The sequence below is a fragment of the Meleagris gallopavo genome, chromosome 1 (genome assembly GCF_000146605.3).
Source record: "Meleagris gallopavo isolate NT-WF06-2002-E0010 breed Aviagen turkey brand Nicholas breeding stock chromosome 1, Turkey_5.1, whole genome shotgun sequence".
In the NCBI taxonomy this organism is placed as follows: Eukaryota; Metazoa; Chordata; class Aves; order Galliformes; family Phasianidae; genus Meleagris; species Meleagris gallopavo.
Window position 1 is genome coordinate 39103957 of NC_015011.2, and position 25664 is coordinate 39129620.

General features: G+C 38.4%; 1 long non-coding RNA gene across 1 annotated transcript in view; it reads right to left on the reverse strand.

Annotated features, from left to right (window-relative positions):
* LOC116216703 overlaps positions 1 to 19950 on the reverse strand; it is a 32152-nt gene extending 12202 nt beyond the window's left edge. The window contains exon 1 of the long non-coding RNA XR_004160011.1: positions 19528 to 19950. This is a non-coding gene — a long non-coding RNA (uncharacterized LOC116216703). The remainder of the gene's footprint in view (positions 1 to 19527) is intronic.
* Between the last annotated feature and the right edge of the window lie 5714 nt (positions 19951 to 25664).

The following is a 25664-nucleotide window of genomic DNA, read 5'->3' on the forward strand; positions in this document are numbered from 1 at the left end:
TTTTTTAGTAAATTTCTACCTAATCCAGATAACAAAATCTGGATGATGAAAGCACTTTTGATCTGGAGCAGGCTGGATATTTTCACAGGATCACAGAATCACCAAGGTTGGAAAAGACCTACAAGATCATCCAGTCCAACCATCCACCCATCACCAATAGCTCTCACTAAACCATGTCCCTCAACACAAAATCCAAACGTTCCTTGAACACCTCCAGGGTCGGTGACTCCACAACCTCCCTGGGCAGCCCATTCCAGTGCCTGACCACTCTTTCAGAAAAGTAGTGTTTCCTAACTTAATAGTAGTATTTCCTAATGTGGATATTTTTAAGCATTTCAATCCAAGTATAAACAAAGCTCAGTAAAGGAGAGGGAAGTTATGCTTTAATGACTTTTTGATACTTGCTCATGTACATTGATGTACATGCTGATGCACAGAGAAGACATTTACATTTACATATTTTTGTGCCAATGAATAATATCAGACCTATTTTGAAAAGCAACATCACCACATTTTAATGCACTTCTGCCTATCATAATAGCTAAGTATAAGAAAGAGAAGTATCCATAAAATCCATTCTGAAATCCCACAGATGTCTTCAAGATAGAAACATTTCCAAGACATTTCTCTGTGTTATTGCTTTATTAGTGTCTCAAAATCAAGTGTCTGTATTTCGGATAAATTTGGGATTCCTCTTAGTTATGAAATCTTTCTTGTGGCAGTGGCTCTGGGAGCTTCCATTTTCCCATTTTCAGGCTACGTAAGTAAGTGCAGACACACAGAAGAAAAAATACTGAAAGCAAGAGAGATGCAGGATCAGTTCAGAGAAACTGTGATCTTATCGGCATGGATCCATTCAGCTCTACTTTAATCACTCTTAGCACTGTGATTCCCTCAGGTGTGCCTGAACACATTCATTGAAATCACAGGGCTGACAAACTCAGGAAATATCAGTCTCTCTGCTAGCAGCCAAACAAGATCTTCCTTTATATCTTCTGTCCTTCAACACCTTCTATCGCAGACTACCCCAGAGGTACCTCCTTCTTTGCATTTTCATATACCAATTCTGTCAGTTCTTCCTGCTGTTGTCTGTCATAGCATCTTTATCTTTGTTCATTCAACATTGGAAGAAAAAGATAAGTGACTTAGACTTGTCAAATTGTATGCATAGTCATGCTCTGTAAACACAAGATGAGCTTACTGTGCCCTCCCACTGTACCTTTCCCCAGCTTATTCAGCCTCAGTTCAGACTTTTAGGGTGGAATTCATCTCCCTTGACTTCAGCCATCAACCTCTGAGCCAGAGTCCTGTGGGGCTGCCTTATGATCACGGAAACAAATACCAGCTTAGTGACATGATTCACCTTCTGTGTTTTAGATGCCTGCCTTAGGATGAAACTACTTGTGTCTTAGAAAACCCTCCTTCCACTGACTGCAAGGGTAAATCACAAGATTACCTCAACAGCAAATAGCCCAGTTTAGGTACTTACAGGTTAGAGGGATCTTAGTGATATTTAAGATAGTATGACTGTGACAATAATTCTGTGTTTCTCAATCATGTGGAAACTGTGAATTTTCCCTTTCTCCATGTGAAGTATCACTAGCATATTGACCTGACACAGGGCTGCAAGACTTTAATTGCTTTACCACAGAAAGCCTGGAGGAAGCCAAAGAGGATTTGAAATTGGGTGACAGATGAAAACCACAATTTAAGCTCTGAATAGAAAAAGAATTTTTAGAGTTGGCAGTATTAAATAATGGCACTGAGACTGAATACAAGACTGTAATTCATACGATTTAAATAAAATAAAGTTTCAACAAAACTCTAGTCAACAGAAACTGTAACTCTCAAAATGATCTTGTAAAAAAAAAAACAAAAAAAGTTTACACTACAGGTTTGGCTTGATTCTGTAGATATTACAGCTGCCACTCTTCATCTGGTTTCTAAACACGAAAGATTGGATTTATGTCCCTATGAGTGTGGAGGTGAGGAATTGCAAGAAAAATAAACACATTGATTCACATGAAAAGTATGAGCCAAATAAAGCCTTAAATCATTTTATGCAGCCTGTCACTCATATGTATTTGACTGTCATCCAGATTGTTGGAATTGTCTTTCATACAGAAAAAAAAAATCTGGTTATTTTTAGGTTAATTGGAAAAGCAACAGAGTATCTTTAAATTAATGAATAAGTCATTTTTTCTAAGCTAAGTAATATTTTCCATCGTTCCTACCTCCTTAACACCTATCTTCATTGCCTAAACATTCACATATTTTGCTTTTTTGTATTCAGATGAGTCATGAAGTCACGTTACGATGATAAATACATCATCTCCGTTTCCTCTTAGTATTAACTCAGCTGCATGATTCACACCATCAACCAATTTTACTCATTCTATCCTTTGTTGTTCATAACCTTGACTGTTCACATCAACAGTATTGCTAGAATCACGTTTTTACTTAAAAGCTAACATAAATTTTTTATCTGTTTTACATATAATAAATTCAGTCTGGCACACTTTTTTTTCTCTTATGTAAGCTATTCACATGAAATCACAAATGCCACTATAATGCAAGCTGAAGAAGCTAGCCTTATACAAGAAGTTGGTATTTCCCCATTATGATGCTACCTAACTGATTTGAGTTAACAACTATTTGTAAAAGATGTTTAATAGAAGTTCTTCCTCTTTTACAGCTTAGAATACAATTTAAAGCTCAGCTGGGATTGCTTTGAATTGCTATCTTAGAAAATCTATGCACCCTCTATACATCACAGAGTCCTACTTGGACTTTCTTGCATGACCTCAAGGTCTATATTTATATTCACAGCATCCCTGAAACCCAGAGTATGTACTTTGCTTCTCTGATTTCCTATGAGTAACAAATGAATTCGTTATAGTTCTTAAACTGTAATGTCTGATGATCCTGACTGAGAAAAGTTACGTGTCACTAAAACAACACGTAACTGAGATGTTGTATTCTAAAGATAGCAATACATCATTATCTGTGTGAGTGACTGAGGAATGAGGAAACATAAACTCTTCCTTAAGAGGAAGTTATTAGAAAATTAAGCAAAAAGCAACACATCAACAGTTGTTTTCTGAGCAATCATTCCTGAGCAATAGGAAGCTCCATCTTGAAATTAAGTCACTAATTCACCTGGCTCATGAGTCTGGAGCTCAGTGGAGCACAGAATAATTAGAAGTTGCTGGTTAATGATGAGGTGCAGAGAGAAAATGGTTAGATTTTCTGAAAGTGAACATAAGGACACACATATGCTGTGGGAGTCCCTGAATGCATAAAGAACGTTTTTCAGCTTCTAGGCTCCTAGCCTTAAGAAAAGACAAACAAATGCGGTGACTCTGTCTTGTAGCTGTAGGGGTGCTTTTTCTTTTTTTTTTTTTTTAATGCAAACAAATGATTTCAAATATCTTTAATGTTTTGCTCTTTTTTTTGCTGAATACATGTCAGGTTTATTTGGAAGGGGCTTTGCAGGGGTGTGATGTGAGTACATACTGTGAAAGCTGGTGTTAAGACGCGGGGGGAGAAAGAAGTATTGTGTGTTTGCAGAAAGCTGAAAAACTTTCTTGTTGGCTTCTCATTTGTAAATTTTCGTCTGCTGCTCCAAAGGGACAAGAACTACTGAATGCAAATCTGCTAAGGTTTGCACTGAATAGCCTAGACCTCAAAATTGCATGGCTAATTGACCAACAAATGTGTTGTTCACTGATGCATGTGAAAATCTTACTGTTAATGTCAGTGTGTCAAGACACTAAAGCTCCCACTGGGACTTACTTTTTAAGTACCTTGACTACGGATCTTTGAACATCTTTGGTAGCCATTTCATTTCAGATATTTAAACAGCAATAAAAGTCAAACTTCCATTTTCATTCAAGGATGGAAGTTTTTACGCAACTCAGATTTCCTTGGTTAATTTTAATGTTCATATTAAACACGAAAATGTTGTACTACTCAAAAAGCTCCTTTCCTTGAAAATCCCCTCACCAGCCCCTTCCCACATAACCCATTCAGCAGCAGGCTGCAGGCCTTCTTCCCTCTCCAGGTGGAATTTCAACATTCTCTCACCCACAGCCCAGCTTCTCTAGTGCTCAGTCACATCCCACAGCAGGTCCAACCGGCTCTCACATCTGCCAGGCTGCAGAAGCTAAGCATAGTGACAGAGAGGCTTCTCCCAAGCAAAATATGACTTATAAGCAGGAAAAGAACAACACACTTGGGGAGGAAAATGTTAAAGATGAGATTGTGTCTCGTTTGTCTAAAGCATAGACAAAACCCAAACCCTAACTCTTCCTTGGAGCCCCCTTCCTGGGGGCTGATGCCATCTGGATGGAAATGTCTCTGAAGACAGGCACTTTTCCTAGCTTCGGAGCACTTACCTTTTCGTTTTTTTTATAACCAGGCAACCCCTCTGTTTTCTGTGTCCACAAGGTTGTCTTGCCAAACTCTTTTGGTGAAGAAAGAAATGGACACTGGAAACATTCTTCTGACTGCCCTGCTTCATGTACTGCATGCTGCACATCAGCACTGGAAGACACGGTTTCTAAAAGTGAACTATCTCCTTATTAACAGACTCATTCACTGAGACACTGAGCTAGCAAATGAGTTGCACACAACTCACCTGTCTGTGCTGCCTCCAAGCTCTGCCTTCCTGCAACCTACCCTCTTCCCTCCAAGTAATTTAGCCTCTAAGTACCTGTAGGTGGCTGGCTATGTACTTTTATTTTGTATGTGGTTATTGCTCTGGGAATCTGTGGAAAGCTTTTTAAATGTCTCATCTCCCTGCTGCTTTAATAGACGATGATACAACAAGGGCACATGTAATATTCAAAAGGTTAACAAGTGGCCCCCAAGATTTTCGTAGTTGATTTTAGAACAGCCTAGAAATCTACTTGTGTTTCTATAACTTTGTTGTTATTTGGCAATAGTTCAATTATGCTATAATTTACATTCACAGAGTAATCTGCAAAGTATTAATAAACGCAGACAAACATTTTTAAAGTAGCATAAATTTAGAACCAAAATCAAAATTCCTACTTCATTTTGTGTGCTTTAAGATGATGCACATTAAGTATTGATGGCACTATCTAAATATATAATTGAGGGTTTTCTTTCTTAACAGTGGTGTTATCTTGATTCAGGAGGTAAATTACAAACTTCAGAACCGAGAGCGTCTTTCTGAAAAAAGAAAAAATGGGTGGGACACATATTTGCTGCATCTTGTATTACTTGCAGGGAGTAGTTGCTTTCCTGGTGTCATTGCAAATGATATCAACATGTTACTACTTGCTTGTTGGCATACAGGCTAGAAATAAACTTTTAATCTATTTAATAAATGGCCTTCCTACTGGATCTCAGGTTTCTATCTAGTGAGTTAAAGAGTTAATCTCAGTTTTCAAGCTATGAGTTAAATCTTAGCCCCACAGATGTCAACAGGAGCTTTGTCATCAAATTAACTGGGACCAGGATTTCACTCAATCAATAGTTATTGGAGAAGATCTTAAATACTGAGCTAGGGAACAAACGAGAAAAATTTCAATCTACAGAAATGTAAGACGTTCATTTCCATCCTAATGTTAAATGACTTAATACCTGGAGTCAGTTAAATTAAGCTAGGTTAGAGTTTCAATTTCTGCTAAAAATTCAGCAACTCACAGCTAGAATAGATTTTGTTTTCTCTAAGACAGATACAGACTCCAGATATTTATTCTGCAACATAGCTATGACAGTTATTTTAGGCATTGCATCAGTGTAAATTAGATGGTTTAAGATGTCAGTATCAAAGGCTGATTGTCTTAGAAGTTCCTCTTATTGTGCTAGAAAATGCATACTGCTCTGGGAAGGGCACAGCTTGCAGGCATGTTTCCTGACAAAACAAGCAAACATGTTAGCCAAAGCTTTTTATCTTAAAAAGCAGTGCATTGTTTCAGTAGCAGCTGATCAGCAGTGTTCTTCCAGCTAAAGAAATCCAATTGCCACTCTACAGCATGGAGATTAGTAACTTAGTATACCCAACAATAGCATTTTGAGTTTGGAAACTGCACTGCATAGCCAATACATATCACATAATAATATGCAGCACTGCATGGATGCTAGCCTCCTAAACTCTCAGTGGGCTTCAAATTGGAGCAGGAAGAAAATTCTGTGAATGTACCACCTGAGAATACAGTGCCATTTCTGCAAAACTTCAACACTAACATAAGCTGGGATCATTGGAGCGAGGATGAGAGTGTTTAGTGCAGCACCCAGGCTGTGCAAACACAGCACTGCGCCAACTTTGTATTCTCCTGGTTAGAACCCTGTCAGGGCTGGTGTACAGCAGGGAGTTTAAAGGCTAGTATAGATGCCAGCACTCTCAAAGGGCTATTTGAGTGGCCAGGATTACTGGGGCATAAAGGAACCACAAAGCCCCTGCTCTCTGACTGTCATATGCCAATAGCATGCAGTGAGGAAGGGAATAACAGGAGATGCTTCCAACAGATGAGGATTTTACTCTGCCAGGTGTATCTTTTTGTGAGAGATTCCTGTCTGAACCATGTAAATCTCTCCCAGATTGCCAGGGCACAGGTACTAGAGTTTTGGGGAGGCAGCTGAAGTGCTGCAGATTACATTTTAAAGATGTGATACTGACAAATTAAGTTCAAAGTCTTAGCAGGGCCCTTCCAAATGGCAGCTCTCCAAGGCTAGGCAGTTATAGCAGTAAGTTCTATAAATCTTTTCAGAAGCTCCTTGGGCTTCAAATACTTCCAGCATTTCGTCATTCCCTTTAAACAGGGAAAATTGCCCAATCCCTTTTTGGAGGCCAGCGTAATTATACTCTTGGAAAATAATAATAATAATAAAGTTTAAAAAACAGAGCACTGTTGTTCACACCGCAAGGTACAATTAGTTAATTCACACAATAAATACTAGCAGAAATGTTAATAAAATGGCTGTCTTAGAAGCAGTCCTGTAAATGAATGTGGATGCAAAGAAGTACAAAAATCTCTTCTAAGAATTTTGTTTGGGACTTCTCATTGTGGCTAGGGAGAATTTAATTCCAGATATAAAACCACTGTCAAGCTTTTGTATGTCTCACAGTATAATGTGAATTTTGTTATTTAAATAAATAAAACCAACTGGGCAAAATGCTTGTGTTTCTTTCCATCTATTGCATCTTCTGCCATCATATTTGCTTGCTAAAGCTGTCCAAGTTCATTAGCATCCTGGAAAACTCTGGAGGAAATACATGTGAATGCGAGTGTCAGAGAAGTCTCTTCCATCTACAGCAATAAAGCCCATCAAACTATTACACCCTAAAGCTCACAGGAGAGCTCACAAGACAGTATAAGCTATCTGCTTTGTGCAATTGGCTAACTCCTTGGATTATTTCAAACACAGTATCACTTCTTTAAAAATGAAATATTTTATGTGAATTTCCACTTCACAGTAAACCCTCCAAAGAAGACTCGCTTTTCTTCTGTCATGAATATAGTAATCTTTACAAAATTAACATCCATCCTCACCTATTGTATGTTTTACTTACTTAACATGAAAGAATTCAGACACAATCTGGGATAGTTTTATGGCTTCAAAAGAAGAAGAGAATTAAAAAAAAAAAGATTTTAAAAAGGAAAGGAAATATTAACATGATCAACTGAACAAATGTGATGTGCTGTGTTTGGACCCTGTTGTGTTTCAGGCTCCCAGAATACCTTCTCTTGGCAAGTGATTAAATTACTGCCAATCGCTGTTCATTTACTTTTTACACTGATGGATGATGAAAGTGATTTTGGTGTTTACACATTGCCTTAACTAAATTAATTAATCTGACACTAAGTTCACTGCTTTTCATGGTACTTCCTTTACATGGGAAAATGAGACAGAGTTAATGCCATTTGTATTACCTCAATTGAGTACTCATAAATGAGCTGATGGATTTGTGCTAAGTTTTCACAAAGATGGAAATCACGAAAAGAGATCCAAAGGAGTACTGGACATTTGAAACTTTTCCTGAAGTGTTTGTTGTTAACAGTTCATAATTTCAAACTAAGCAGCTTCTTGTCTGGATTTCATTTTATGGATGTGATCTAAATGAGAAACTTTGAGTAATGACAAAGAGAAACATCTTATCTAGGAGTAAGCAGGTAGTAACAGGAAGAAACCCACAGGTGTGGCTGTGGTGGTTGTGTGGTCACCTTTCAGCACTAGATGGTCAGTCTGATGGAGACAGAAGGCCAGCAGAGGTGAGGCCCTCCCAGGCAAGCACATGGGAGCCAGAGGATGGAGCTGAGGAAGAGGATACTCTGAGAGGCAACAACTGGATAGTGGCCTCACAGGGAGAAGAGCACGTATACATATGCTTGTAGTGATTAAATTGTATGTTTTTCCATTAATTAAAAAATGCACACTTTTAACAGAGTTTCAGCACGGTACCTTAAAAAGCCAAAGCCTTTGTTTAAATGAGGAATACTGATAGAGCCAAGGTACATAGCCTGTGAGGAAAAAGGAGCTTAGCCTGTTACAGTACTTAAATACTGAATCATTTCCAGTATTCTGTGCCAGATATTCATTCAAGTGTAAGTTGTACCCATATGATCTGATACGTCAAGAGTCAAGCAAATTACATCAGTTCTCCTGATCTTATCTGAATGTAAAACCCGTGTCTCTTTTTTGTTCACTGCATCATTTCCCAAACTTTTTTTCCATGTTTCCTTCCTGGATGAACTTCTCCATTCATCGACTGCTAATTCCTCGATGCAATTAGCATGTCCCAGCAGAATTCCGTTAGTTCATTGTCTGCTGCCTGAGCATAACCCCAGAACTTGTTTAGTTGTCATTCTAGTAGCCTGGAGGTTATTTCAGTCACTAAGAGGGTGATGTGATTGCTTAACTTAGGTGTCTGGTGCTATTTGAGCAGCCCTAATGTATCTAAGCCACCCACCATAGACTGATAACACAGTGTGGGAGTCTCATACTCTTGGCAGGTAGAGATGAGGGTGGGTGACCTCTGCTTCATTTGAAGTTAAGCAAGATGCCTATATTTGGGTAACTGAAATGAGCCTGAGCAGCTGATTCTTAAATGTATTAATTTGCTTTTCAGTTTAAATATAAGCAATTTTTAAAAAATGATTAATGTTGTACATCTCTTCTCACAGTCTGCTTTCTGCAAAGCAATTAATGGTTTGCTCAACCTTATCACTAGTTCATGCAGTTCAAGAAACTTCAGTACAGGAAGTTAGAATAGACATACAGTTAGAATAATACAGAATGTTAGAATAACATTCAGAAGTAATTTACATAATCTGTTTTTTTACATAAATCTGTTATTTACAGATTTATTCATTTGCCTTATTAAATGCGTCATTCACCTTTTAAGCTTAGTTTTCTGTATCCATAGGAACTGAGTAAGACTAAAAATGGCGTCACTTACTTCGTTTTTTGTTTACTGATCTTGAAAGGATTTTCTGAACCTGCAGTGCTGCATCCTATCTCATGGGCATTGTTTCAATCCACTTTCATGTCAAGTACTGTTACTTAAAAACTAAATAACATGCCTCATATTTGAGCATTTGATATTAAACTGTTCAGTGATCCTTTACGGTACTATCATTTCATGCCATTGCACTAACAAAAAATTGTTCTCATTGGTCATTCTGTCCACCCTATGTGTAGATGTTTTATGTGTTCCTGCTTTACAGTTCTACCACTTACTATTGCTTGCTTCATACCTTCCTTTCTTGACTGCAGCTGAGAATGATGTTTGCAGAAGAAGATAGATGGTAAAGTCCTGATGTTAGAAAAATACTTGGCACCTCGAAGCTGTTCCTATGGCAACTGAGGCCTACACCAGTACTATAAAACCTTATGTCATTTTTAAGCACAGTGTTTTTGCAAATGTGTTTTTTTCTTTTTTTTTAAAGTTACCACATTATACCATTCTTTTTGGTAAATTTCACAAACATACATGAAAATATGTTCAGTGTTTTTGGGAACATATATATATATAAATATTTTAATACCATGATGAATTCATCACTCAAAATGGGGAAAAAACCCCTTGAGAGTAGTGCTGTGGAGAAGGACTTGGGGGTCCTGGTGGATGAGAAGCTGGACATGAGCCAGCAGTGTGCGCTTGCAGCCTGGAAGGCCAACTGTGTTCTGGGCTGCATTAAAACAGAGGCAGCCAGCAGGGAGAGAGAGGTGATTGTCCTCCTCTACTCAGCTCTTGCGAGGCCCCATCTGGAGTACTGCGTCCAGGTCTGGGGCCCCCAGTACAGGAAGGACATGGAGCTCTTGGAGTGGGTCCATAGGAGGGCCACTAAGATGATCAGAGGGCTGAAGCACCTCTCCTATGAGGAAAGGTTGAGGGAACTGGGATTGTTTAGCTTGGAGAAAGGGTGGGTAGTGATAGAACAAGGGGAAATGGTTTTAAACTGAGATGGGGAGGTTTAGGTTAGATATTAGGAGGAAGTTTTTCACACAGAAGGTGGTGACACACTGGAACAGGTTGCCCAAGGAGGCTGTGGATGCCCCATCCCTGGAGGCATTCAAGGCCAGGCTGGATGTGGCTCTGAGCAACCTGGTCTGGTGGTTGGCGATCCTGCACATAGCAGGGGGTTAAAACTAGATGATCACTGTGGTCCTTTTCAACTCAGGCCTTTGTATGATTCCATGATTCTGTGATTTTGTTCTGTTTTTGAGATAACGATTGCAACAGCACATTACTACTGGATTTACCAAACTAAATCATATTAATATTAAAAAAAGGTGAGAGTACTCAATCACATTCAAGTATGTTACATAGAAAAATGATTTTTTTTAAATTAAGCTTGGACGTAACTATACCTAAGACTAAAAACCTCTTTTATTTTTCTTAACAGCTTTGTAAGTACATAAATATATGTTCAGTTAAAACATTACTGAGTTTGTATTTTCATGGATGAGTTGCTTCAACTATCTGAAGCAGTCCCTGGATTAAGTCAGAAAACCCTAGTCTGTCGCAGGAGCCTGACGTAAAACTTGGGGTTTGTCATTGATGATGTAGTTTACCCGGCCACGGTCACCCCTTGGTGAGCCCTCAAGGTGCTGCCCAGCCCTGATACTGGTGTCCAGTCTGACCTTGCTGCTGAGTCCCACCTAGAGCAGAGGGGACAAAGCAGGGACAGCAGGGCAGAAATAGAAAATAGAAAAATTCAGGCACATGTCTTACTATCTGGGTTCCATCTCTGGAAGTGAGAATTCTCTGCTCTCGTCAGACTTGCTGTTTTCCCACACAAAAGATCTTTGTTCTGCATGGTTAGCTCTTCTGTGCACCAAACCTTTATAATTCTTGCAAGTTAAAAAAAAGAAGTTTCTTTTATGCTTCAGTTGGTTCCTTGTCCCAAACCGTTTCCACCTCAATAGTTGACTACGAAATTTTAACATTTGATTTCTTTGTGGGAGATAAACTCAAAAGTCCTGTCAGAGAAATGAATATCCAGACAAGAAGTTTCATGACACATTTTTTTTTCCAGGTAATAATTACCTTCTAGTGTTCTTCTTTGTCTGCTACTGAAGAATTCACTGTCAATATTGTCTTTCATGCTTACTCTGAAGACTGTCTTTTATTAATATAATTCAAATTCATACGTTGCATCACTGGTGTCCTTAAAATTATATTTCAGGCTGATGTGTTTCCTACTTGAGCCTGAATGGGGTACTACAGTCACCTTTACTGTGACCAAAGAGGTCATGTATAAACCATTCTTCACTGGATATCCCGCAGAAAGAAGTTTGGATTAAGGTCTCTCACAGAATCTTCGCTGCCTTTGGACTATAGTTTTCTATTTTCATCGACCACAGGTACTGCATCAGAAATATGCCTCTATTTAAAAAGCTAAATACCTTACAGTTCAAGGCTTTTTTTCTATAAGTGTAAAGCAAAAGTGATATCCAGTGGCCTGCGAATCCAAATTGATCAGAGTTCATATTACAAAAGCACTGCATAACTTTTCAAACAATTTAATCTTTTGCTGCTGACTTGCATGAATTTGCTCTTCAGTAGTTTCTTTCATAAAGTTATAATTTGTGTTAAAAATAAGATTATAATGCTAGAGTTGTGAACAAGTTTGGTTTGAACACATAAGATTTTTGACTGCAGTGAGTAAGGAAACATTCAAGAATTGCTTCTCTCTCATCAAGGAGAGAAGTTAACTTTGTGAGGGTTTGAGTGTTTCACTACCGATACTGAACCTATGGAATGCTTTGGAATAGTTTTTAAAGTTAATTTAACAGGAGTGTAGACATTTCATAGGCAATTTTATAAATGTGAGTAAACAATAAGCTTGAAAAGATGTGCCTTCTGGCTAAACATTTCCCAGACTATTCTGCAAAGCAATCCAACAGTTCTGAGCAAAACAGGACTAGCCAATCAAATAGAAACACAGCGATGAGAGGGAACACAAATGCCCATGGGAAGGAGTGGAGAGCATCAGTAGCCTGAAACCAGAACAGAGAATTACACAATAACATTTTGCAAATGAAAGCTATTTTGCACTCTGTGCTCCTTGCCTTCTTAACCAAGATTGATTTCAGATAGATAAGTCTGCCCATGTAACTCTGCTAGTGCATCTCTGACCAGAACTGCTCACAAGCTTTTTATTCTATGAAGAGCCTATACATAAGCAGCTTTTAACTTCTGGACCTCTTCCTTTTGATACTAGATGCTGTCAATATACACAGTAAGTCTCAGAAAATAAATGGAAGAAGACAAAGAAAAAAATACAACAACTTGTGTGGAGACACAGAAGGAAATGATTAAAAAAAAAAAGATAACTAAAAGACAAGAGCAAGAGGCACTGCATAAGAGGAAAGCCAACGTAGTTTGTCATCTTTCCTAGAACAACCACTCACTAATAACAGGAGCACCATCCAAATAACATAGCAGTCACCTTTTTTATCTTAGTAAATAAATCAAGATACAATATAACCATTTTGTCTCATCATCTTTCTCTCCTCCTCTCACAGTTCTCTAGCCATCTGACTGGAGTCAGCCTCAAAGGCAAGCAGACTATCTCATCACTTTTCACTTGTGATTCACATTTGCCTAAGTAAGCAGGCCTGTCTGTATTTGATAACTGTTAAAACAGCTGAGGGCAAATTAGTAAAACACTAACTTCTTTTGTAGGCAAGAGTGGCTCCTGTCTTGACTCAGAGTAACAGGATTGAGGTGGAACTGACTCTTCTATTGCTGCCACTACAGTTACATCTGCTGGACAAGAGACACATTTCACAAGGAGCTGGTTCTTTTATGGCAAAAAATAATAAATATCAGGCTGCTATCTATTCACATACCTATGAGATTCCTTTGTAACAAGCCTTTCTGCAGGTGGGCAGTCTTGTTTGGGTGTCTTTCATTTACAGAACAAAGCTAGAAGAGGAAAGAGAGTTTAACTGGGACACAGCCACCAAATTTGGCAGTATACCCTTTGCATATTTTTCTAAGCATTTTGTCCATATGAGTTCTGAGCACAAATGCCGAATGACATGCAGGAGAGAAAGATTAAGCTGATAAAACTGTGCTGCGGTTTTTTTTTTTTTCTACTATTTTTGGCTGCTTGTGGTGTACAAATTACTTTTTTTTTTCTTTGATTAAAATGAAAGGCAGATTAAAATGAAAGGTACTAGCTTTCCTTTTTAATTAAAATGATTTAAAGAGATCATCTGTGTATTCGTCCTTTCATTTCATATTTCACTAGCCAAATTGAATCTCAGAAAAACTGCATTAGATAGGATGTCTCTAATGAGGTAGCACTTTTTTTTTTTTTTTTGCAGGTATCTGCTCATTTTATCTGGATGTCTTATTGTTAATAGCCTCGTCTGCCCACGCAGCTGTGCCTGTTACAGCAGAACAACATGTTCCCTCCAGTACAGTGGAGTTATTTCATGTCTGATGAGAGATAAAATGTAAGCTCCCCAAAACGGACCTCCAAATCACCCTGTAAAAGGAAACTGCAGAGAGACAGGCTGCTGGTAAAAAGAGAGATCAAAGGGCTACATTAAGGACTCATAGCCATATTTCTCTTTCATCAGGCCAGATTATGCAACCTGCCAGGTGCAGAATACTTGCAGTTTCTAAGGGGTGAGCAAGTATTGCAGATAGAATTGGAGTGAATACCTTCATTTCAATGACACACTCGAAAAATAAAGTCATTTTGCAGGAAGGTCAGGATGTGTTAGGAACAGGTGGCAGATGCAGATATTTTAGATAGCTCTTCCACACTTTGTGGCAGGCAAGGGAAAAGATTTAATCTGCATTGTTGCAGGAGCTGATGGTTATTTCCCTTCCCTACTTAGATAATATTTACTAAAAATGGAATGGGATAAAATGGTAACATATTTTTTAGCTTAGGTATTCCTTCAGGGCAGTGCTGTGGAGCGCCTGAGTATGGCCCTGTCTGTGGAGGGCCTGAAGGCCCCAGGGCTGTTAGAGGGCCCTGAGCTGAGGGGCAGTGCCAGGGCTGGGGGAGCTCTGTGTGCCCTGACACTTAAGGGAGGGATTAAATCCCACTCCCACTTAAGGGAGTGGGAAAGCCACTCATCCTACCCTCAAGCAGATAGAACACTGATGCAAGCTTTCCATTAGCTGCATTCACATGAGGTTAATCCCTCACAGAAGATCTCGACTTACTCTATCTCATGCTTCAGGATGAATTTTATCAGGTTGCTTCCTCACTAGCTGATTCAAGAATCTTAAACTTAAGCACTTGTGCTTTCCTTACCCAAGGCCCTTTGTCACTTGTGTGATGTGACCCATGCCAGCCATCTGATAGCAGATATCCTTTGTGGAGAGTTTGGACCCAAAAAGGCATTAAAGACTTTGGCCCTCTCAGCATCTTCTGTTTATATATCTCCTCCTTCTGGAGCAGCAGACAAAAGCTTTCTCAGCTTTTGCAATTTTAGTGCAATTACAAAAGGACTTCCTGTTACTCCTTACAGACCCAGCCTTTCTGCTTTCATCCAAAAACAGAATATTACACTTTTAATACTGTTGTCGTGCTGATCTTTTTAGCTGCTTCCTTCTGCTTCTGGATGGCCAGCAGAACCTTCCCCAGTGGCAGCTCTCTCATCCTCCATTCTCCTGCCTTGTTGTTTCCCGTGGGTTTACCTATCATCCTCTCAAAATGGTAAAATCTACTTTTTTTGAGTACCTATTGCCTAACACTGTTCCTCTTTTCACAAAATAGGGAACTCAGTGCAGAAGCAGAAAGCTGCTCTCATCGTGATCTCTACATTTGTCGAACAATTAATTCTTTTGTATTATTTTTCCAAGTATTTGAAGTACTTAACTAGCAACAAGCCCTGTCCTTCAGATGTACAAATGTAAAATTGTTCAGAAATGAAAGTAGATTTCACGTCTCTGGCTTCTGTGCACTGAAATAGGAGCCCCAAATTTCTCGCCTTTATGTTTTTATAACTGCAGGTCACATTTGGCACAGTAGACTCAGTAGTTTGAAGATGAAGGTAAATAGAAATCCTGGGGCTCTCATTATAATAGATAAATTGGTGGGAAATATGAATCCTGCATACTGTTTTTAAAGAAATTGTTGTATATTATTTAACTTTGTTTCTTTTCAAAGCTACATAATAATTTAAATCTATAGTATCTCAACCTCAACCCATTGAAACTGATGGAGAACTTCCTGAATTCACTGATCAGTTTTCACTATAGCTGACAGAATGGAGCAAAATGGTATGTACAATATAAAATTTTTTTACATTAAATCTCCGTAATCAAAATTGGAAAGGATCTTTGTTTTTTTTGCTTATATCTGTAATAGCAATATGTTCATGATTACTATGTCTTATTTTATTGGCTTTATAAGAAGCACAGTATGTTCTTAATAAAATCATTACTAGTGATCTCACACAGTGATCTTGTAAAATGTAGACTGTCTAAACTACCCCTCCAAACTACAATTAATAGGTTTTTTGGCATTGGATTTACCCAATCAGATTTCTCAGTCTTTCTGAGTAATCTATACTGCATTAAAAGCTTAACAGGCAAATACATTTTATTATAAACAATATATTACACAAATATTGATGCAATTCTTTACAAGTATAGTCCAGAGCCATTACAATATGAAAAGAAAATAACAGTAAAGGAAGTAGAGTGATATCATGTCTTGTTTACTTTCCTCTCTGTGTACAAGGTAGAAAAACTTAAAAAAGGTATTCAGAAAAGGAGACAAAGCCCCATTTTTATTTATTTTTTCTTTATTTTCCCAGTAGTAGCAAAAGACTTACAATAAAAACTTGAAATTAGGTCTCCAAAACTCTAAACAAAAGCTTGGTGGACATTTAACGTGAAAAATCATGCTTGTCAAAACCACTTTTTGGATGAAAGCAGAAGTATATATCAATATTTTTAATGAAAATAATATATTTGAAATAAAAAACTGACCAGAACTGAAAATTATTTTTCATATTATGTAAAATGTTTGCATTTCTTGCTGTGCAATAAGGGCATCAAGTATTTCCAGATTTTTGTTTATTTATTCCAGGGAATGTTTTCCAAATGGAGCTTGCACCATTTTGTACAAAGATGGGACAATATATGCCCCATAAACTGTTTCATCCTTCACTAAGATAGTTAGAGTCCTTATGAAAAGAGAAATAACAGGCTGATAAGGATTTTCCTCAGAAATCAGAGAGTGATGAAGTGTCTGAGAGAGGTGTGCTTATTTCAACAGATCTTGATTTAATGCAGAACAAAATCTTTGTCTGAGCAGTGCAGCACCTAATCACATTCAAGCCAAGGAAGCTGCGCACTGCATTGCACGGTACCTCTTGTGTTAGCATTCCAGCTCCTGCTCCCAGACAAAAGCAGCTTTCATTTAAACTGAGAGGTATTGAGTAACGAGCCTCTGACCAGCTCAACAAACTGAACACAACTGTTGCAAGTGAGACTCTATTAAAGCATGGGAAATTTGCCATGTCCTCAGGATTCATCATTTTAATTGGAATAAGACAGATCCCATCAACAATTACTTAACAGAGCAGCAAGAAGTGTATGTTTTTCTTTAGCAGTTGTTACTATGCAGGGTAGACAGAGAGCCAAGGTAGGGGCAGAAACTCTTTTCAGTGTAAACAGATAGCCATCTGATCTGTGGAAGACATGTGCAGGAGAAGAAGGAAAACAGGATCTTTCAGATACAATCAATACTGAAGAAGCAAAATAACATCTTTTCTCAAAGACCTTATATGGCCACAGCAAGACTTGGTTGCCTCTTACAAATCCTTGTGCTAATGCTTCAGTAACTTCACTCCGTTTCTTGTTGGCATATTTGAACAGGAATATTCAAAACTTCATTCCTTGACCTTCCCAAATGCTGCTCCTTTAGAGCTTGTTTTTATAGGCAGCAAGTAGGGATCAAAGAGGACCACCATCAAGCAGGAAATAAACAGCACGCATTATTATAAATCTGGTATTTTCACGATGCTAGATTAAGGATTTCAATATTACACATCAAGATTGATTGAAAAGACCACAAGAATTAAGTTTAGGGCTATAATTTTAATCATAGCTGAAATCTAATGGTCATTTTTGCTAATGCTTTATAATCTTAGTGAGAATTACACATCATTGAGCAGAGCAGCAAAGTACTTAAAGCATGTTAACTTTTAATGCAAACTAATTTTCTGCTGTAAAAAAGATCTCTGATGATCTAGTCTTCACTAAGATGAAGATCACTAGCCCCCTCTCTGCATACACACTTATTTCTGAGAAGACAATATAGTAGGAACCTAGGCACCAGAGACAATATAGATCATGTTGGGAACATAGATTTCTGCTTCAGGGCACACTGAAATGTACGTATATGTAAAGGTAATCTAAAAAATACAAAATTCTAAAATTCACCTCAAAATGTCTCATAGGATAGCAACAGTCAGCAATGGTTGATAGACAAATAATAATAATAATAATAATAATAATAAAAACAGCCACAAGATAACTGTGCCACTGTGATCCACATCCGAATTCTGTGATCAGTTTTGGCAGGCAGTGGGAGAAACATCTTAGAGGTGAGCAATACATATGACCAGCTCCCACTTGAAAATGCTGTATGGATGAAAATGTTCACCTTGGGAAAGATACATATGAAGAAGACAAGCTGGGAACCTGCAAAAATATGGCTGTTATCAAGAATAGAATTACAATTCATTATTTCTTATAATGAAATTGGTAGATGTTAAACTATAAATAAATTGGATTTTTTTTTTTCTTTTTACTTAATTGAGCTGTAGAATTTGTACTTAAAAATACAGATGAGTTTCAAAAAGGTGAGATGAATCCAGAGAGTGGTGATCCAAAGCTGTCTGTTAAATAGGATAATTCACGAGCAGTTTATATTGGAAAATGAGTTAACTGTAAGATGCTTACTGGATAGGTGAGAAAAGGAACAAATGTGTCAGTTCACGCACTTTATTTTCCAACACTTTTCTTTTGCCTTTAGCAAGCACTGAGATGCTTCATTAGTACACATGACTTGAAAATAATTAAAATAAAAGAATGTAAACAATACATTTATATTTTCATTACAGTAAGGATGCTCATACAGCTCAGGTGACAAGCAATCATATTTGAGTGATGTACCATGTCTCCCTTTGATTGTCATCTCATATCCTTCATTACTGATCACTGGCAGCTTAGTGCAATAAAAAATATATTCTTGTTCTCAAAGCTAAACTTGTTTCCTTGTGCTCATTAATAGTAGAAAGATAATCTAGATTTATTCAACAGAACAAATGGGTTTTGATTAAGTAATATAATGCAGAAACTCCAGGCAAGCTGAAACACTGTTTTCCAGAGTTGCATTCCCCTCCAGTCCTGGTACAGATTGAACCTATCCATGAAATGTATCAGAATTAAATTCATTTCTGTTAATTACTTTAGCAAAAATACTCCATGGTAAGTAGTAGGCTAGAGGGTAGGTAGGATGTTGACCGTTGCTGCCATGGGTTTGTTCAAGTATGATGCAGGAAATCTCCAGCACTCCCCTTTTTCACATCTCTCCCATACACAAGAGACAGAAAAGAGGTATCTTTTTTTCCCATGGAAAAAAACAACAACAACAACAACAAAGCACACAAAACTTAAATTCCCAGCTACCTCCTACACTTTCCTGTGAGTTAAAACTCCAATCACATCCTGACCAGCTCTTGGCTGTTCTCAGTTATACACTGTCAACTCAGAAATCTGTAGCACATTAAAAAAGCAGAAGCTGAGAACTGAATTAAATGATGATAAATATCACAAGAAATACCATTTTAATTCAATTAAGCCATATCCTCTTTATTCTGTCTTTTAGCAGAGTTTCCACTCTAAGATGCCAAAAAGAAAAAGAAAAAATCAGGAAGTGCTTAGATAAAAATACAGTACACTTTGGTTTGAGTACTTATGGTCTTCTCCTAAAAACCAAGCTCTGCAAATTGCACGAGTATAATGTGGTTCAAAAGAAAAGTAGAATAAAAATACAAACCTACCTCAATCTCCATTTCAGGAAGTGATGCAAATACAATCCACAACGAAGCTGTACCTCCCAGAAATATTCTGCCACCCACAACAATGTATAGCTTTCTTCTAACACAAAGCAAAATTGTGCTCAGCTACTGTTGGCACCAGCTAATTGCACCACATGTAACCTCACCAAACATTAAAAGAAACAACAGATGATGTTATTTCCCTCCCTCTGCAAAAGAGTGTCTGATGAAGCTCCTGTTATAAAGCCTTGCTTTGTAGGAAAGCCTGTAGCCCTGAAAAAAAAAAAAAGCCCTGAAGCTCCTCCTGAGAATACTACCTGTTCCACACCTTGCTGAAGGCCAAGGAAAGGTTGGTTTGCTCATGAGATGTCTATGGTTGTGATCCTGCCTCTTCTTCACTGCTGGTGCTTCTCTATTCAACTTTTTTTTTTTAATTTTCTCTTATTTTTTCTTCCATCAGCCAGTTTTCATTTATCTAGCCAGAATTTTCAAAGCTGAATGGAACTGTATCTTCAACTGAAAACTCAGCATCTGACACTTAGAGGCAACACTGATGCAATAACCACCAAAAGGCAGTTGTTGCATCATTCTAAATTTGGCTACCACAACACTAAGTTTTGCATATAGAGTATCCAACTGCCTTATCTCAAAACTAATACTCGTACACTATATGCATTTCTACAGAATGCTTTCCTGCCAGTGATTGTTGCCTCCAAACACCAAGAACATTGCTCATCCTGCTCTTGGGACAGCCGTTTGTGTTGTTAGTTACCCTATGGCTGTGAGGCCACAGCTTCCCACTGCCACTGCAGAAGCAGTTCATCTGCTACTGCCTTCCTGCTCACTGCATGGGTTGGTGGCAGGAAGCTACAACTGTTCTGTATGTTTATCTCTCCCCATCTCACAGCCCTGACAGAGCAAGTCTATTTGGATAGCAAGAAGCTGTGGTTACTAAGCAGCCACAAAATCTAAAAGGCATATTTCCCAGCTACTGACACTACAAAGAGTAACTGCAAAACAAGTTCTCCGTAACACAACAAATATATATATTCTTGAGTGAGTAAAGTGAGAGAAAAGAACAGCAGTTTTTGTGTAGATACTTTAGTTATATAATCTTAAAGTCTTTCTACTTCAGAACCAAAAGGACTGAGTATCTCTGACGAGGATATGAACAATAACTTCAAATTCGAGTGTTTCTATAGCTTGTCTACAGCCCTCATGCCTACACGTGGCTAATTCAGCACCCTTCTCTCTAGCAAGATCTCTTTTCTTCAGGAATTACCAAATGGCTACCTTCATGCAGCAGTAGACCCACTGGATGCCCTCCTGGCCTGTTTAACAGCTCCCCTGTTAAACAGCTGTGTTTCAGTTGAACACCAGCAGACAACTAGAGAAAAGTTGCCACGGTGGGCACACAGAGCAAGCTCCACCTAGGCTTCAGCTTTCCCAATTCAGCCCAGGACAGCCTGTGGGACCAGGAGCAGGCTTGCAGCACATGCCAGGACCTGCACGTCCCACAGGGCAGCCAGCGCTCTCGGATTCTCTCTCTTATTTTCATTGATTAAACAAACAATGCTTGTGACCGCAACAGGCTCCAAGTAGTTCTAACAAACAGACATGAGAAGAGGGAAAGTGCATTTTAAAGATGAAGAGAGTATGCCGGCATTCCTGCAGAGGTGAACCTTCTGCTGCATGCATGGCAGCCCTCCTGAGCCTTGTAGGCCATGCAGCACTGCTGGGCCCACCCGGGGCTTGTGCTGCCCCAAGCTGTTCTGAGAAGGTGTTTGTGCATACATTGCTTTTTCAGTTGGGTGGGATTTTCTGGCTGCCTTTTACTGCTTCTCCGATGCAGAGCAGTCATAAAGTTTAACTGCCCAATTTAGCAAGGTTTATAGTTGCTTTGCATTGCTGCAGTGCCACGTAGCAGATTGAATAAACCAGAGAATCCGTCCCATGTGTTATATTTGTTGGGAAAACATAAATGTGGTAAAGCAACCTAGAGAGAAGTGTTTATCTTGCAGTGGAAGGTATGGATTTGAGTGTTGTGGGATGAGGTGAAAATGAAGGTCCCTGGTCCCTCCCTGCTGTGGTTGTAGCATGGCTGGGAGGGAGCAGTAGGTGTCAGGCACGAGGCTGTAAGGACCATGGGATGGGGAGGGAGAAGCACAGAGTGGTGGTGGCTGCTGAGCCAGGAGAAACAGCCTTTTAGGAGTGAGACATGAGAAAAGATGGAAAAAAACCCACCCAAGTAGCAAAGAGAATTTTTAAATGGAGACTAAACTTTAAAGGGCAATAGTGTTCGGTGTAGGCCCCAACAGATTATGGCTCAGACAACCTCAGTCCACAGCCCTGCCTGTTGCTTCCTCACTGTCCTTCACTAGATCCCTCCTCTCACAGCTCTGCACCTACCCGTGGTGGAATCCTGCTTCTTTTCAAGCCTCCTGCTTGGAGAGGTGATTTCTGATGTGTGTACACAAAGTGGGGAATACAACCAACCCTACGATGCTGGAGGCCTGCAGAGACAATTTGGCTAGAAATAAATACCACAGAAGACACCTCAGTAAATGTGCCTTCCTGATTTCAAGAAAGATGCTTCATTACTCATTGGTTAATATTATTATTATTTGGTGATGGGAAACCTGAGGGAACATCAGTCCAATTGCAGCCCGTGGTAATGCTGATCCCACATGGCACAAAGGCACTCATGGCTACACACAACTACACACCTTCCCAGTTTTTCCTTCCTCATCCCCTCCCACCCACACGCATTTAGATGAGTGCAGAGGCTTCTCCAGATTTCTCACAACGCTCTGGCAAAGAGACAAAGGGAAAAAGAATGAGAAGAGAACTAGCAGAAGGAATTGCAGGAAGAGGAGAGATGGAAGACATCCATATGTGGTGTGGGAGAGATGAGTAGATCATGGGATGAAAAAAACATCCTGCAGTGCTTTTCAGATACATTATGTTAGGTAAGCACTTCAGTAATAAGCACTTCTATAGGAGCTCAAGAGGATGACAGGAGTTGCAAAGGTGAGACTTGGAATATAATTTCCCCAGTCTTCAGGATATCTGCAGCTTCACTTCAATCTGTTAGACTGTGCTTTCCACAAACATGGCATAATAACTAGGCTGGAAACTATCTCTAGTTCTATTAGAATTTAAAATGAGCTTAAAGGGAATCCAAAATAGTTCATTTTAAAGCTTGAGAGTGGGAAGTGCTGAATAGGTCTGCTAAAGAATATGGAGACATCTACTTCAAGTGAGCTGATTTCAAATCTAGCATAAATCAGAAAGGTCTGGAGGCATGATCACTTCAAAGTTATGCAACAGTCACATGTGCAACCGTCAGCTGGTCTTTGTCATCTAGTTTGAGTGATACGAGCCAGCACTGCAAAAGATCTGAGCCGTCTGTCTGAACCAAATCCTCCATCCAGTCTTTTCTCTCGAGAGTTAATGAGGAGTAATGGAAAAAAAATGCCTTTTGTCCTTACTCTCTTCTTTTCCAAACAGACTGCTAAGCAGTTGCTTCTTTTTGATGTTCGGGAAAGAAGAACTAAATATATTCTTTAGAGAGTTATAATGTTTAGAGCAGACCTACACTGTTTAGAGCAGAGCTACCTATTGAACAGCTGTCACATCACTACTTACTAAACATTTACTTTGGAATCCAAAGAAGCAGAGGTTAGCAACTTAAACTAGGAAAGCAGAATCTTTAGATACAGTGTGCATCACAAACACTTGACACTGCTTTACAGAAAGTAAGACTTCAGTTGCTAGGGTTTCCAAATGGCCACATTTTGCAAGGAATCAATAAAGGCACTGAATTAAATCAGGAAGACTGACAGGGACTGAGCAGCTTCTGACTTCTTGTGAAGGCAAGGGCTCCATGCATGGTCAGCCAGAACCGCTGGTTAGTTTAAATCTTTGAAGTCAGTGGACTGGATAACAGCCTTAAGGAAACTCATACATGTACAAAGGCAGAGAATATGGCCTTTTTGTTTTTCCTCTTTTCACAAATGGTAGTTCAATTTTTTTGTGCTGTTCAAAGGCAAGCATCTTGTCCAGCTCACTTGAGATACAACTAACTGCAAAACTCTCCTCAAAAGATAAACCAATACACCATGTTTTAATGTTATTAAGCATGCTTAAATTTATTAAATGTGAACTGTAAGAATTATGTTTTATTTAATACAGAAAATCTCAAGCATTCTACTCTTTTTAATTAAAAAGATTTGAACAAAAAATATATTAAAATAAATTTCCAACAGATTTGAAAATTGTTGTCGTCTTTGGATAAAAAATACTGATATCAGCTCCATATGATGTGAAAAAAAACCACAATTTTTACTGAACTGATTTTGGGATCATGGAAGATTGTGAAAAGTTATGTGGATGGCTTATCTATCTGTCTGCTTCAACAGGATTTTGAAACAAGCCTGGAAGTTAAAATGTCACTGATCATGGAATGGAATGACATGGTAGAGATTATATGGGAATTATTTGTCAAAATAAACTCTTTAAATAAACAGCTAGCAACTGAGCCCAGAACGCACAATAAGCAGACTTGAAGAGCTTTTAATCCATTCTTAAAAACAAAACAAAACAAAAACACCACACACACACAAAGTATTTATATTAGAGTAATAGTCCAGTGGAATATATTCTTTCACTCCATAAGGTTCTACAGCATTTGTCCCAAGGCTCAATCCTAGTCTGCCTGTGAGATATTTGTCCTATTTGCTTTCAGTTCCTGTCAAGTAATGGCTTTGCTAGATGTGAGAGGGCTACTCTATTTGATACAGGGAGTACACTGGATATAAAATAAAGTTTCCAGTGATAATGAACAGAAGTCCTATTTTCAAAAGACACAGATACCTTAAAAAATCTAATCTAATTAACTTTCAATTAGATATAGACTACGAATCTATGTAATGCTGTAGATGGACCTCAGCCTCCCAATTTACATAGGTTGCTCCAAAAGCAATGCCTCCTACTATTTCCATGCAAACTGCAACAGATACAAAGAGCACAAAAACACTAGTTGGCAGTGCACCTTCTCAGTTATAAGACTCTATTTTTTAACATAATTACCATTAGCTATATATTTTTGCCAGCAGTGAATAAAAGCAGCAATGAATATGCTGTACTTATAAAAATATGCATGGCCATCCAGAACATGGCTTGTCTTTCATGTTGCTGTCACCCCTGCTGAAACACGCCACCTACTGTGCTCTCATCCACTGTTTGGTCTCCAAAAACATTCAGCAAGAGTAGATGAATGTCAGTGGGTGCCATTTTTTCCATGCAGAGGAATTCAATGCCACAACTTTGCTTTCCATGATTTTCCATGTCAGATGTCATTTTGTCAGACTGCTCCTCTGCTGCCACCTGTCACACAGCAACTAAGCATAATGGAATATTAGTGAGAAATTTCAACCTCTACTGGTATACCACCAATATCTACCTCAGATATCATAGCCCACATAATAAAGAAGGAGGCAATTCTTTCAGAGTAGTCTCTATCCTGTATTTCTTTGTCTATTAAAACTTAGAATATATAAAATATATCTGATGGTAAAACATGGAATAAGACTTGTATGAAAAATGAAAACATTTTAATAGTAAGTCACTTCTGCAAACATTGAATCAAAGAGTTAATATTTAATTAAATATTTATTTTAATTAAATAAGAAAACATTGAAATTACAATAAAAATGCATCCAACACACTCAAGATTGCAGTGAAAAAGCATGACTGTTAGCATATTTGTCCTAAAAGGCTGATAGGTAAAAGGAAACATGCTAGGATTTGACTAAACATGTTTGTTTTCATGGTAGTTATGAGTGATTTGGACAAGAAATCTCAAATATTCCATTTCGCATTCTCTTTTGTTTTGCAAATCATGTTTGTTCAAGCACTGATAACAACAAAAATACTCCTAAAATTAAGAGATTGAAAATTCTTATAGCTTCTTTCCTAATGTAAATTTGAAATATCCACAACTAAATCACACTTATCAGAGATCAAAGGATCTTAGGATAAATCAGGATGGAAGAGAACTTAGGATATCTCTAGTCCAAGTCTCTGCCTATAGCATTGGCTATGAAATCAAAACTCATATTTAATATAATGTTGAGGAC